This window comes from Macrosteles quadrilineatus, unplaced genomic scaffold, assembly GCF_028750875.1.
Source record: "Macrosteles quadrilineatus isolate MER2022 unplaced genomic scaffold, UCM_ALF_1.0 Scaffold_3__2_contigs__length_128488019, whole genome shotgun sequence".
Lineage (NCBI taxonomy): Eukaryota > Metazoa > Arthropoda > Insecta > Hemiptera > Cicadellidae > Macrosteles > Macrosteles quadrilineatus.
Genome location: NW_026542596.1, coordinates 11,560,898 through 11,575,661, shown reverse-complemented (window position 1 = coordinate 11,575,661; position 14,764 = coordinate 11,560,898).

Here is a 14,764-nt window from a genome sequence, read left to right as displayed (position 1 = left end):
TTAATTATTTATCTTCGATGCTGAAATGACAGGGTGTGTTTGAGGCAAAAAATACAAAGGATGAGCGTTGAATGCGTGACGTAAAATGTACTAAGAACATTTTATTTGTAACAACAGTTTACAAAGTGCAATAATGCTTGGTTCATAAATTGATTAATATATAAATATTGTTTAGTTTAGTAGTTATTTTTATCCTACTAATATTATAAATGAGAAAGTTTAGATGTATGTTTGTGACAAGTGAACGCGAAAAATACTGGTCGTATTGGGCTGAAATTTGGCATGATGATAGCTCACATTCCCGATTAACATATAGGCATATTCTTATTTCAAAAATCCTTTCGGGCTCCGCCCCAGTGGCTCTGGAGTTTCCCATGTTAACCTTATGAGAAATGGAATTAATGAATCTTAACAGCTGTTTCAATTAAACAAGTTGGTTCTGTTCTATGATGTTCAATAGCATTAAAGTTACAAGGATTACCAACAGGGTGCAGCACTATTATTTCTTTTACATTTATGACAACAGCTAATTTGCAACCAAAAGGTGAGTGAGCGTAGCGAACGAACTTCAACCCGGAGGCGAGTTAGCGTAGCGAACGAGCTAACCTGAAGGCAAGTGAGCGCAGCGAACGAGCTCCAACCTAAAGGTGAGTGAGCGTAGCGAACGAGCTCCAACCTAAAGGTGAGTGAGCGTAGCGAACAAACTTCAACCAGGACGTGATTGAGCCATGCGAACGAGATAATCTTGAAAATTAAGAAGTTAAACGGGGCAAAGCCCGCGGGTTACAGCTAGTAGTTTATAAGAAAAGTATTTTTAATTTTAATGTATATTGACTTAGCCAATGCATTAATTTAAATATGGCCAAATAAATGACTTGTGACTTAATCAAGTTAATATGGCCTCACATTCGAACTGTAAAATACTTTAATGTACATTTCTACGACAAATTACTTTGGATGAAAACTAATCCTCTCTACACTTTAAACACAAAGAACAATTTGCCTTGAAAATGAACTAGGAAACAGACATTCAAATTACAATTATGTCTCCTTGATTAGAACATCACTTACTGTTCCCGGTTGGCGGGATTCCCTCCAAATGTAAAGCCTTCGCGCCAATATGACGCACCTCTAGCAAGGTTATCGTTTGTTTGGCTGAATAATTAGATGCCCGTGGAGTAACTCGTGTATAAGACCAAGTCTTGTTGACAGAAGCAAGTAGCAGCAGTATTCATAGAAGTAGCCTTCCAACGGGGAATCCCACTGCTTTGAGTCATACACTACCGCCTTCTAAAAATGATGTTGGGAGAAGAGGGATTTGTAAATTATTTTGTGCCCGATCAAAGTGTGCTCTACGTTATATTAGAAAACTTGTTTTAAAAGGTCGTACTTCAACTAGCCAGTTGTAATCTTAATTGTGTTAAACGTTTTCTGTGTGATATCGGCCTTAAAATAAATTAACTTAAGAACTTTGCTTTTTTTATAATACTGACTGTTTATAAAAATTCTCATCCTATTGTATAAAAGTAAGGGTTTTAACAACGTTCTTACAGTTTCCATCAAAATCAGCAAAACTATATTTTTCCCAGATTTACATCTTATCTTTTAATAACCAAACCATGATTATTTACCTATTCAAATTTATCAATTTCAAGCAGCTCAACATTTGGAAAGTAAACAGATAAAATAAATGTGAAAATTTTGATTTCAAATTTGCTGGAATGGAAATCAAGTTTTAAATCATTCTCACAAGCTTATATTGGCATGACAATAAAATAAAATTAACAGAGCCCTGAGTCAACATTGAAACGAAAGGGTTTCCCAGATTGTGCAGAACAATATCTTAGTCTTGCTGCGATTGTGTGGGCTATGGGCAGTATAGAGTTATGCCATTTACTTTACGCCACACTACATTATTTTGACGAACTTCCCACGCAAGGATTTAGTCCAGAAAACAGCTGTTTGCCGCCAGCTTATTCAAATGGGGTTTCATTGCGTACTACTGTGCTGTAATGAGTTTTGCCGGACACCAATCAGCTGATTATACTATATTTAGGTGGCAATGAATGGTTATAAACAAAAACATAACCTTTCTTAGAGGTTATGACTAGTGAATTTTAGTCCTTTAGTTGGTGAAAATATATTAGGATTTGTACAGATTTAGTAGTATGGCGTAAACTATCGTACGTAACTCGTCCAAAATGTGTGTACCGGACTCGTATGGTAATCCCGTACTCGACTTCGTCTCGCACGGGAACGACCACACTCGTCCGGTAAACACTTTTTTCAGGACTAGTAACGTAATATACTATTACACTAACTAGTCAACCTTTATTGTGACATCCGAAGCATGTTTTGTTGTTTTTATGCAGTTTCGTGTTCAAGAATTGATGTCGACTTCATTTCCTGGCTTATTTCAGTAAATAATCAAATACATTTCAAGGAAACCAGATGTCAATGTAAAGGATTATATACCTATGAGTTGGACCCTTGCCCAAATTGTTTTCGACTCTGAGGAAAGCATGATAAAACATAATTATGCCACACCATCTTACCGATGAAAGATTGATTAAGTTTGCTTATAAAAGTTATTAGGTGAATGAAAGAACTAATTAACGAGAAACTTAATTTGTTGATTTTAGTTCTTCACCAAAAGAGTAATTTCTCTACCTTAATCAGGTCGAAATTAATTATGCGTTAAGTACTTCATTCAATACTATTTTTCACGACACTATACAAAATTGAAAAAATAGATACAGTACAATAAATGCACACTTATAGTCAACACAACTAAACTGTAAAAGAATTATTTAAAGGAATCAGAAGAAATAATACTAAATAGTTGCTAGGCAGCGCAACAAAATAAGTCTTTTGTGATGCACTGCTTGTGTATTTAATACACATTACTGTTTTAAGTAAATAAGCAAACAGCTGATTTTTGGCCCTAGGGATGTAAAAATCTGCTCGGTCCCCAATTTACGACGACATCTGGCATCATAGCGTTCAACCTCAAATTAACGTTTGTAAAACTTATTTGTAATCTGAAAGTGGTCAAACATTAAACTGAAGGACGAAAGGATCAGCAGTTGAATTACAATTCACAGTTTAACCGTTATAAAGAAAGTTTTCATCGTCACAGCTTCTTTAAGAGCAAAATTTTAAAAATAAATCAAACTCCAGGAGGTGAAGCCCTGGAGGAATTGCCCTTTTTAGTTACGATACGTCACTCTGCTGGATCATAATCTTTAAAATTACACCTCAATAGTAAATACTGTCTCGGTCAAGTGGGACGGCTGAAAAAGGGATGTGACCGAGCAAATCCTTATATTGGGAGTATTTCAATCCAAATTAACGGATGAATGAACATACGTTTGATTTTATACATGTTGATAATACTATGAATAAAGGTCATCAATAAAACAACAATTTTGATCTTGAACCCGAAATCGCAGATGATTTAGAAAAATAGTAACGCTAATGGTGAATCATTTCACTGTTGGTCTCCCAACATCATAATTATCTAGAACGGTGGCTAAGAAGTGGTAATAAAGCAACTATGATGGCTCTTTGTGAGATGAGGCACGGTAGGAGGAAAACTGAGAATCACGACCTCGACCGAGACCTTCTCTGACCGCCTCGGACCTTGGATAGTCTGTAGAGTGTAGAGAACCCCTCGCTAATCTGCACCACGAGACCCGGTAATGTGCACCTAGGCTACATAAAACAGGGTGTTTAGCTTCTCGGTAAATCTAGACAAAACAGGATAATTTAGGAGGAAATCTGGAAAAAATCTGCACTCTTCTGCAATGAAACCCTGCCTTGGTAAAAAGGTTTCGGTATAATCTCAAGAAAAATACTTCTTTATTATTACTCTTAATTATTCTGTTGGTAAAATGTCTCGTAAAAAAATGGGATGAATTACTTGGTGTTCTCTAATAGAAAACTTGTTTTATTGTTATTTACTTTAATACTTTTCAATGAAATGGCGACCATACAAAGTAGGTATTTTAAGCCAAGTATGAATGGAGATGAGTGTAGGATGAGTGGCGCGATCTTGTAGTCTTGTTAGTGACTAAGGCCGACTTATTCATTAGACACAGCTGTTAATTAATAGCCCATACAGCTAACTAAGGGACCTACAGTTTATAGTGGAATCCGAACCACATTTTTTTGCCTTGGTATATACGAAATGATCTAATTTTCAGGACAGTACTGCGGATAGTCGTAGTACTCACTCGTGCGTTAATCCACACCAGGGAGTATCGCATCCACAGTGCATGCCTATAAATATCCACAATTCGTAACCTCCTAGTACTGTAGTTGGATTACAGGACGACGCCATCCGTCCCAGTTTAACCAGTTCCAGCATCAGAAGACTTCATTTAATGCCACCCAAGAAAGTAGTTTTACCTTTTTTTATTTTATAAGATAAGTAAATGCTTAATATATAAGTTGAAAGTCTGTTTTTGGTCATGGAAATGATTTTGTGTTTGTGTAAAATCTCAATTAAAACTTTGTACCAACCTTAATTAAAACTAGGTAAATCTTTAGATACTCGTATATAATATGAAATATATGACTTGGTTTATGTGTATAACAAATTGGTTTCGTTCCTTGGCAAAGTTTTAAGATGGACACTGTTGAATGGACCAGTGGACATTCTATAATACGATTTATCAGTTGGTATTTTGCAGTGGAAAACTTGGTTAACTGGTCATAAAAACTTGTTCATCTTCTTTCAGTAAAATCTCAAGTAGAAATACTTCTGTGTTAATCGGTTGGTTTCTGCAATTGATTTAATCGTTTGATAATCCACACTGGAAAAACTCGTTTATTTTCCCCTTGTGAAACCATTGGTAAAAAAAGTTGCAGTTTTTATGGTATTTATTACCAATCAGCAATACATTTCATTTTACAAAGCTTTATTGAGTGGTAACGTCTTAGTTTTTACTAGCCTATATTTACATGGATAGGTTTGGTCACATTAGACTAATAGGTTATGAAACACACGAATCCTCAATGGCAAATTTTACCATTTATCGATTTTTAGGGTTGTATTAATAAAATGAACTTACAAACCTTAAACTCGAATCTACCAAAAGTCGCTGGAATATTATTGGCTAATGCTGATGGACAAACGAAAACCGCGTTGTGTTTTATGTGTTCGCCAAATAAAGTCAATACTTTCTACAAAACTTTCGAGTTTTATTTTTATCGGAAATAGAGGTATTGTAATGTTAGTTAAATAATTATTAAATATTGTAAACATTATTTTTTTTAATTTTTGAGGTCGAATAATTGATTAATAATAAAACAATAGCTATATTTCATGGTGAGGATAGTGAGGATGGTTCCTATCCTACACAGAAAGTGTTTTGTAAAAACACTCTTCAAAATTATACCTCTCCAGCTATATACATTTTCGCATGAAGTTAATTGTTTTGAAAACTAACTTTAGATATTCCAGTTGTTGTATACAAGTTCGTAAATGTTTGTGCTGATAAATGTGTAATGTAACTTTACTGTTTCCATATGAAGCAACTTAATGTTTGGCCTGCGCATCTCGTACAGCAATATATTCACTTAGAATATTGAATATTGTACTGCGGATATCCTCAGAACGGTTAGGCAAAGAATAACAATTAATTGATCTTGATTTGTTTTTATCAAATACTACCTTAATACTACCTTAATCAGGTCGAAATTAATTATGCGTTAAGTATCTCATTCAACACTGTGTTTCACCACACTATACAAAATTGAGAAGATATATACAGTTAAATGCACACTTAATATTCAGTAAACTAAACTTTATTAGTATATTTAGATACAATACGATGCAATTTTGAAAATCAGTGTGTAATATAACAGTTATTTTGAAATGATCTACCTTATATTGAGCATTGGTGCATTATTAGGATTGGTGACTTTGAGGCGCGTGCTTAATATTAAAATTCTACAATATTCAATTTCCATTTTTTTACGGCATGGACTCACTTCTACAGCATATAATTTGACAAAGGTTATACTTTTAATTAATTAATCACGAGAATAGTCAATATTATCAAGTAATGAAACTTCATTTTCGACCACTTGATGGTTGTAACCATTGAAGGATGAAATGGAAAATTGTAGATAATCCGTGAAGCAGGTTTAGATCCTTGTATTAGACTATAAATCCCATAATCAGTGATTGTACTTTGGCGGAACTGTCGGTTGGATTCCCCAGTCTCTGAAATATAGACGATAGTGGGCTTCAATAGTTTAGCGGCTTTCACTAATATTTGTATTAGCGAATTTTCCATATAGGGAATAAGCTATTACCGTAGTACTCATGATAAGACCTGGACGCGGGACCGATTTTTTTTTCGTTTTGAGGTCCCTAGAGGCCAAAAACACCATCCGTTCAAATTCATATATATATATATATATATATATTTATATATTTATATATTTATATATATATATTTATATATATATTTATATATTTATATATATATGTGTGTGTCCGTCAGCACGATAACTCGAGCAAAAATGATCCGATTTTGATGAAATTTGGTAAAAACGTGTAAACGTACGTTTATTCGAACGAGTTCGCGATCCAGCATGATCGGACCATGGGAACGTGGGTTTACGGGGGGTTTTATGGGGTAAAAATAGGTTTTTCCCATTTTTGACCCAAAAAACATAAAATTTAGCAATTTCTTTCCAAACCATTTTGTAGAGCTTAAAAAACAAATAATTTAGTACGGGGTGTCCCACGAAGGGGTTTAAACGTTTAATTTTATATTACGTGCCCATTCATGCACCGAACTTTTTTAAACTTTACACAGTTTACAAAGTAGGTTCTAAAAATATTCTGGAAAAATTTCAACTCCCTAACCTTATTAGAAACAAAATGGTGGCATATTGACAAATTTACCAATGTGCTTTCTATAAAAACTACTTTCATGATTTATTATTAGTTATTTATTTATTATTATTATTTATTAGATATTTGATTTATTTTTAGTTTTCCATTAGGCTATGTTCTAGTTTTTTTAATTAAAAGTCATATTGCCGTGGAAAGTAACAATAAAAGTATTTAAAAAAACCAAAAATACCTTTTTTAATGTTTTTAAAGTATCGTTTTTCAATATGCCGCCATTTTGTTTCTACTAAGGTTAGGGGATTGAAATTTTTCCAGGATATTTTTAGAACCTACTTTGTAAAGTGTGTAAAGTTTCAAATAATTCGGTGCATGGATGGGCGCGTAATATAAAATCAAACGTTTAAACCCCTTCGTGGGACACCCTATATATTGAAGAGTTATTATGCGCCTAATGGTTACGGAGAAAATTCAAAAAAATTGTAAATTTATAATTCCCATGTTATTCTTATGGAGAATAAGTAAACTGTTGTAGTTTGCTTGTTTGTGAACATATCTTGATAAAATTTGGAAAATGTTTTCATTTCTTATTAACTATTCACATTAAAAAAAAACAGTTTTACCCTCCCTGATGCAGCAAACCTAAGTACTTGTTAAACTAATCTATAATATTAAAACGAAACAGTGTTTTTTTATTTCACGATTCTGAATCAACCACTCGACGGATTTTCATGATTTTTGTGTTGAAAGAAAGATAATTTTGAGAACTAGGGAATGTCGAAGCTATAATTTGAGTTTAGGGTCCAAGTACTTGTTAAACTAATTCTATTTAAATCAAGAATAAATGTTATATTTTTAAGTAGACATTTCAGTGTAAATCCAATCAGTCAAATGGAAATTCGCTTAGTCTGCAGGTTTGCTGCTGCGGGGGTATTTTAAATTATTGTCATTAACATTTTAACACAATTCTAGGCTATATTGATTGAAGGTGTTGTACACTACTTGCATTTTCTACGGCGGCTGACTGAAGAGGTACGATTTCGCTCCCTGATTCAACTCTCAGTAAGATTGACCCAGAACGTCAATCAATGGTCTGGCGGTCAGTGACTCCATGACCGAGCCACAACGTCGACCTTGGTGTGGTCGTGGTGCCCCTCAGGCAGTGCAGGTCTTAGCACCTCGGGGGTAGAGGAAATGACCGGACTTGGTGAGCTTGGACTCTCACAATTGGGTCATTAGGCCAGTGATTCGAAAATCACACAGAAATAATGAAATAAACTGTATCATCAATCTGACACATACTTTCTCCCATTAGCTAGTAACTCTTATCATGGGTAAGTGGTGAGGGATAAATAGCAAAAGTTGCAATAACTTTTGACCATAAAGTTGTCAGCAATAGAGGTTATGCTATTTTGTTCAGGGTTAAAAAGAACTGTAATATACAGAATTTTAATCAAAATCATTTGAAGCATTTTTAAACTGTCTTTTTTCCTTAATTTCAGGGGTTTTTAATCACCATTGAAAATCAAAATGTCAAAAAATGAATAACAAGGCCTGGAGATACCATAGATTTATTATTTTTGTAACGAAAATGAAATTCAATATCCCATCATACAGTCCATTTTATTATTAAAAAAGCCTTCTTAGAAATACGCAACAATAGTAAATGAAACACCTTCAATCTAGAACTGCAACTGCAATGCAGGAAAGCTTTGATGCTGTATGGAACAATGTTGAAGTCGCGACAGACATCAGTAAACACTGTAACATGACTTACATTGTAAAAATACACCTTTGTTTGGCATCGGAGGAAGAGGGATCTTTTTTCGTACAAGTTAATAGTAACGCGGTATAACCTTTCTAAAGGTAACACAATTGATTAATTTTAATTTTCTTAAACATCATTTTCTAATGATAATTTTGGGCGTAAACACGTATTAGATTTGTGCCTACACAATAGCACGTCATTGGAATTGTATACACATACATTGTACACAACATGTTGGATTCCGGATGTGGGTTTGTGGGGTATCAGATATTAATTGGATGGTAAAAAAGAGTCAATACATATTCCAAATAAATACTGTAGAAAATGGTTACTAATACGATTATGACTATCGTTTTACGATAACCACAGAATTTCCAAACACACAGACCTTAAAACCTATTTGTACCAATTAGTTTTGCTTGACACAGTATTTTATCATGGACAAACTTTTTAAAGTCGGAATGTCTTCTTAATATCCAGCACTACTACAAAAGTATTCGAATGTGGACTTAGCTCAATCGTTTTCAGACTAAGGTATACGCATGCTGTTGTTATTGAAGGTTAAAGTTGTAAAAATCAGTCGATTGAGTGTAGAAACTGTCTAAAACTACAAAGCACATAGACAATAAGAACTTCCACACTTCCTTCATTCCAAGAGGATTGAGTAGTCAGCATAACCTATAAGGCAATCATTCTTTGGCTTACGGCCATGAAATTAGGTGTGTTAGATGAGATACTTTCTAAATACCAGAACATATATTTATGCTATTTAATTTACATAAGTTACAGTACTTGTTACTTGACCAACATTAAACAATTGGTGTCCAGTTTCTTAATATATACTATGGTGGCTTACTATGAAAGCCTACATATACACTTGTACAGAATTCCACCAATGATTCAGTACTGTTTCACTTGCTTACGAAACGGCTGAATAGCAAATTATGTAAAGAACTGATGGTCTCGAGATAATTTGACATTCACAATATGACATGTGAGGATTATGTGTAAATGTGCGGCAGTTTGAAGTCCACAATGGAGTTTCGGCTGCCAAATGCGTCCACGGGAGACATAACGCGTGCAGGACACATTCATTGCATGCAGTTGGTGCATCGTTTTACGACTAAAGCTACACTGTTGCCATATCGAACGAAGGAAAAGGCTTAAATATTACATGTGATCTGAGATTTAATGCGAACTCCACCTTTAACTGTTGTGTTTTATCGTTATGAAGATGTTTGAAGAGGCGTTTATTCTATTAAAGTTACTGTATCTTCATGTACTGTTTAATGAGAATTGTTTTGTTACTCAGTACTAGTGCAATGTCTCATTTGCTGTCACCTCACAACTGTGTGATAAATCTTTGTTTTTACTTTCTCCCCCTATACCATAGAATATGGAGAAAGTATTGTTTTCGTCAACATTTTCGAGTTTGAGTTTTGAGTGGGTATATTCGTTTTGGGTCCCCCTGGACCCAAAAAAGTGGTTTTCGAAGTGATGTCTGTGTGTGTGTGTGTGTGTGTCAGTGTGTCTGTGTGTCTATGTATCTGTGTGTCTGGATGTGTACTGAGCTAGGGACTACACCTCTGGTCCGATTTCGATGAAATTTGGTTCTAATCCATGGCATCTCCAGGCGTTTTTTTTTCATTTTTTTGAAATTTTGATTTTTAATGGGTATTTCCCCATAAAAACCCATATAAAACCGGAAAAATCGGTTTTTCTAAAAAATGGCCCTAACGATTTTCATAAAAATTTAGTATGTTGTAGCCCTTTAAATTCTGAACAAAATGGTACCCATTTCTGTAAATTACGGTTCAAAGGTTATTGTAAATTATGTTATTTTCCCATAAAAACCCCATAAAACAACGAAAAATAGGATTTTATAAAAAAATCCGGTTTTGATTTAACATAGTATGTTATGGTCCTTACAATTTTGATGGTTTTTCCATTTTATATAAATTTTGATTTTTAATGGGGATTTGTCCATAAAACCCCATAAAATAACGGAAAAATAGGATTTTTCCAAAAATGGCCCGAACGATTTTGATAAAAATTTATTATGTTATAGTCCTTTATATTCTGAACAAAATGGTACAAATCCCATTCCTGTAAAAATTACGGTTCAAAAGTTATTGTAAATTATGTTATTTTCCCCATAAAACCCCCATAAAACAACGAAAAATAGGATTTTTCAAAAAATGGCCCGAATAATTTTGATATAAATTTAGTATGTTATAGTCCTTAAATTCTGAGCAAAGTTGTACAAATCCCATTTCCGTATATTTACTCTCACCGCTTACACATGATAAAGGTTGTTGACAAACTTATGGGAGAAAGTATGTGTCAGAATGCTGATACCGTTTATTTAAATACATATTTTGGTGTATTCGTAATGCTGAGCTACAAATGAAACCAAATCGAATGGCCATACTCTACTAGATCGTCCTTCAATCCAAGAACTGACTCTGACCTTGACTTTTCAAAAATATAAACAACATTTTAAAATTGCAAAAACACGTGAAAATAATAAACATTTTAAAACAAGTATGGCAATTTAATACCATAAATAATGCCAATATCGTTTTATAAACGTGGATGTGAGTTTTTAACGCTTCAACGTGGAAAATGGTTGTCTAATAGACCTACAAACAAAGATAGCATATGTACTGAGGAATAACATTGGTCTATTGGCGGTTTTGCTATTTTTAATTGGGGGTCTATATTCTTAATTAGGATCTCATACTTCATGTATAATATTATTTTAAATCAAATAAAACGGAAAAATAAAAGCTACAAAACATTTTCATGAAAAAAAAAACTATAAATAATTAAAACATAAATGACATTAATTTATACTCTAGGCATATAATATATGGTATATTATACCAAAAGAATATCTCCCTGACCTTAGATAAATGTGTGGTGGTTAACCTTTAACCTTGTCTTTCTTCTGCTTTGGAGGTGCTCCATTTATCAAGGAAAAGGAGCAAGACAGCATTAATTTAATTTGAGTTACAAAGTTTCAGACTAACCTACACACCCCGTAAACTAAAAGGTGGGTTTGTTCTACCAACCTACCATTGAAGTTTGATTGAATATCAAGAAACTATTCCAATCCTAACGAAACCCTATTATGAAACCCGACCACGATTGTGATAAGAGCTGTCTTTTATTATTTTGTTGTATATTTTGAGAGTCAACTCAAATATTATGTAACTAATGGAAATGCTCACAATGTACATAACAGTTCCATAATAAACATTTCTTGTAAATACTTAATAATTTTTCAAAAGCTGATGTGGTTTTTTAGTGTATTCTACAAAATATATGCTGGATGTTCGAAGTGGTGGTTAAGGGTAGGTGCCAAAACAACTAAATTCCCGAAGCATCTAAATTATGCAATGTTAATATATTGCTCTAATAGAGCCTATTTGCTCTTTACTTCAGGTTTAGGTAGTGATTTCACCAAGAACTGTGAGGCATTAAGTGCCAACCCCATGCTAACAAAACATTGTTTCAATTTTCCTAAGATAAAAATGTCTACTCAAGTAAAAACAATAGGTAATACATCACTGCGCAAGACCAGATTATATATATTTCAGCTATATATATTTTCGAATATATATTTCCATATATATATTTTTTTTTCAGATATGTATATTTGAAAATATATATATTTTCAGATATATATTTTCAGATATATATTTTCAGATACATATTTTCGGATATATATATATATTTCAGATATATATAAATAACAGAAAATAATACATTCCCTAAAAGTGTTTGTGTACGAAAGAGCGCTGTATATTAGTACTGGACCGCACCTTGTCGGTGGTTCAACTGAGCCATGTACTTCTATCTTTCAATCTATCTATCTTCTAACTATCCGTAATTCCGTCTATCCATCTATCTATCTCTAGGGTACTATTATAAAATTGAGGTGGTGTCTGTCTGTCCGGCTGCCACGACTAACATACTAAACCGACACAGCCCAAATTAAGCAAAACGATGGTCCACATACCTATGGAATGTCATAGGCATATTCACTTCCCTGAGTTCCTCTCGGGCTACGCCCCTTGGATGTCCAAAGTTTTGAGGTGAGGTTTTCAAAAGTAAATATTAATTGGTCTTCATGGAAGCATGGGAAAATCCACAAACTTTGTTTACTTTTGCGTTGACATAAATGTAAACAATCAGAACTGCTAAATGCTTATTTCACAATTTCACACAGCTAATCCAAACAAACTTAATAAAATATTTTACACAGCTATATGGTAGGTTTATTTATGTCATTTCTGATAGAAACAAAAGAAAGATTATATAAACGTAAGTTATGAAAATTATGTTTTTCATATATTTTAATGTAAACAGAATGTAGGTCGTACTTTTTTGTAAAAATGTTGTGGCTTTTAGCGAATTTCCCTATAGGGAAGTAGCTATTACCGTAGGTCTCATGGTAAGACCTAAGCCCGGGACCGATTTACTTTTTCATTTTGATGTCCCCAGAGGCCAAAAACACCATTCGTTCAAATTTTTATATATCTATATATATATATATATATATATATATATATATATATATATATATGTCCATCCGCACGATAACTTGAGTAATTTTTGTCCGATTTTGATAAAATTTGGTTTGAAGGTGTAAGGCGCGATAAACTTGAATGAGTTCGCGAACCAGCATGATCGGACTATGGGAACGGGGGTTTATGGGGGGTTTTATGGGGTAAAAATAGGTTTTTCCCATTTTTGACCCTAAAAACACAAAATTTCACAATTTCTTTTTTAACCATTTTGTAGAGCTTAAAAAAACAAATAATTTAGTATATTGAAGCGTTATTATGCGCCTAATTGTTACGGAGAAAATTCAAAAAAATTGTAATTTTAAAATTCCCATGTTATTCTTATGGAGAATAAGTAAACTGTTGTAGTTTGCTTGTTTATGAACATATTTTGATCGATTTTGGAAAATACTTTTATTTCTTACCAAACTATTATCATTTTATAAAAAAATCTTTTTTTACCCTCCCTGTTGCAGCAAACCTAAGTACTCGTTAAACTAATTCTATTTAAATGGGAAATAAATGTGCTATTTTTATGGAGGCATTTTAGTGTGAATCCAGTCAGGGTAATGGAAATTCGCTTAGTCTGCAGGTTTGCTGCGGCGGGGGTATTTGTTTATAAATTCGATCTACTTAACAAGTGTTAGGATTAGGTGGTATAGTTCCCGTTGTGAAGCACGGGTACAGCAGCTGGTACTATTATAAAATTGTCTATTGTTATATTATCATGTTAACAGTAGTACAATTATTATAACTAGTGTCCCTGTTGCTCGAAATCGAGCAATTGCTAAGTATTACAGGCGTTATTTTAAAACGAATAACAGTCTTATTTTTTATGACTATAAAAGATTCAACTCAAATATTATGGAATACTCAAGATGTACATAACAGATCGATATAATCAACATTTCTTGTAAATATCTTATCATTTTTCAAAAGCTGATTTTTTTTAGTGTTTATAACACACATTATTTCTTTTTCTTCCCCTTGGTGGTGTTCTATGACTTTCCTATGTTTCCATAGTTTGCAAATCGTCTCTTTCAATGATTACTAAGAAATGCAGCACAGTGTTAATTCAGTTTTCTTTTTAGTATATCAATTTATCCAGGCTCTCTCGATTTTTCCCATTGTAATAATTACGCCAACCCAAATTCAAATAGTAACTATTTCATTTCAACCGAGTAAGTAAATGTTTGTGGCAAACTAACTGTTAAATTAGCAAACTTATTGACTGTTTACAATTGTTCTTCTTCTCACTTTTAATTTCTGACAACAGCTGGAGTTTCATAACAATATTTGTTTCCCATGTTAATCTTATGGAGAAATACGAAACTTTAATGGGCCCCAGGGCCTCACCCTCTAATTATTTCCCTAAAAAGAAAGTTTCCTGCACAACTTCACGTTACGCTCTTTCCAATGAGACCAAAAACATGTCAATCGGTTCAGTAGTTTCGGAGGAGTAATTGTCACAAAAATCCTGCTTGCGTATTAAATAAGTATAGATACAATATAACAATAGGACCCTAATTAACCCTAACAATACAGAAAAAATTCTTA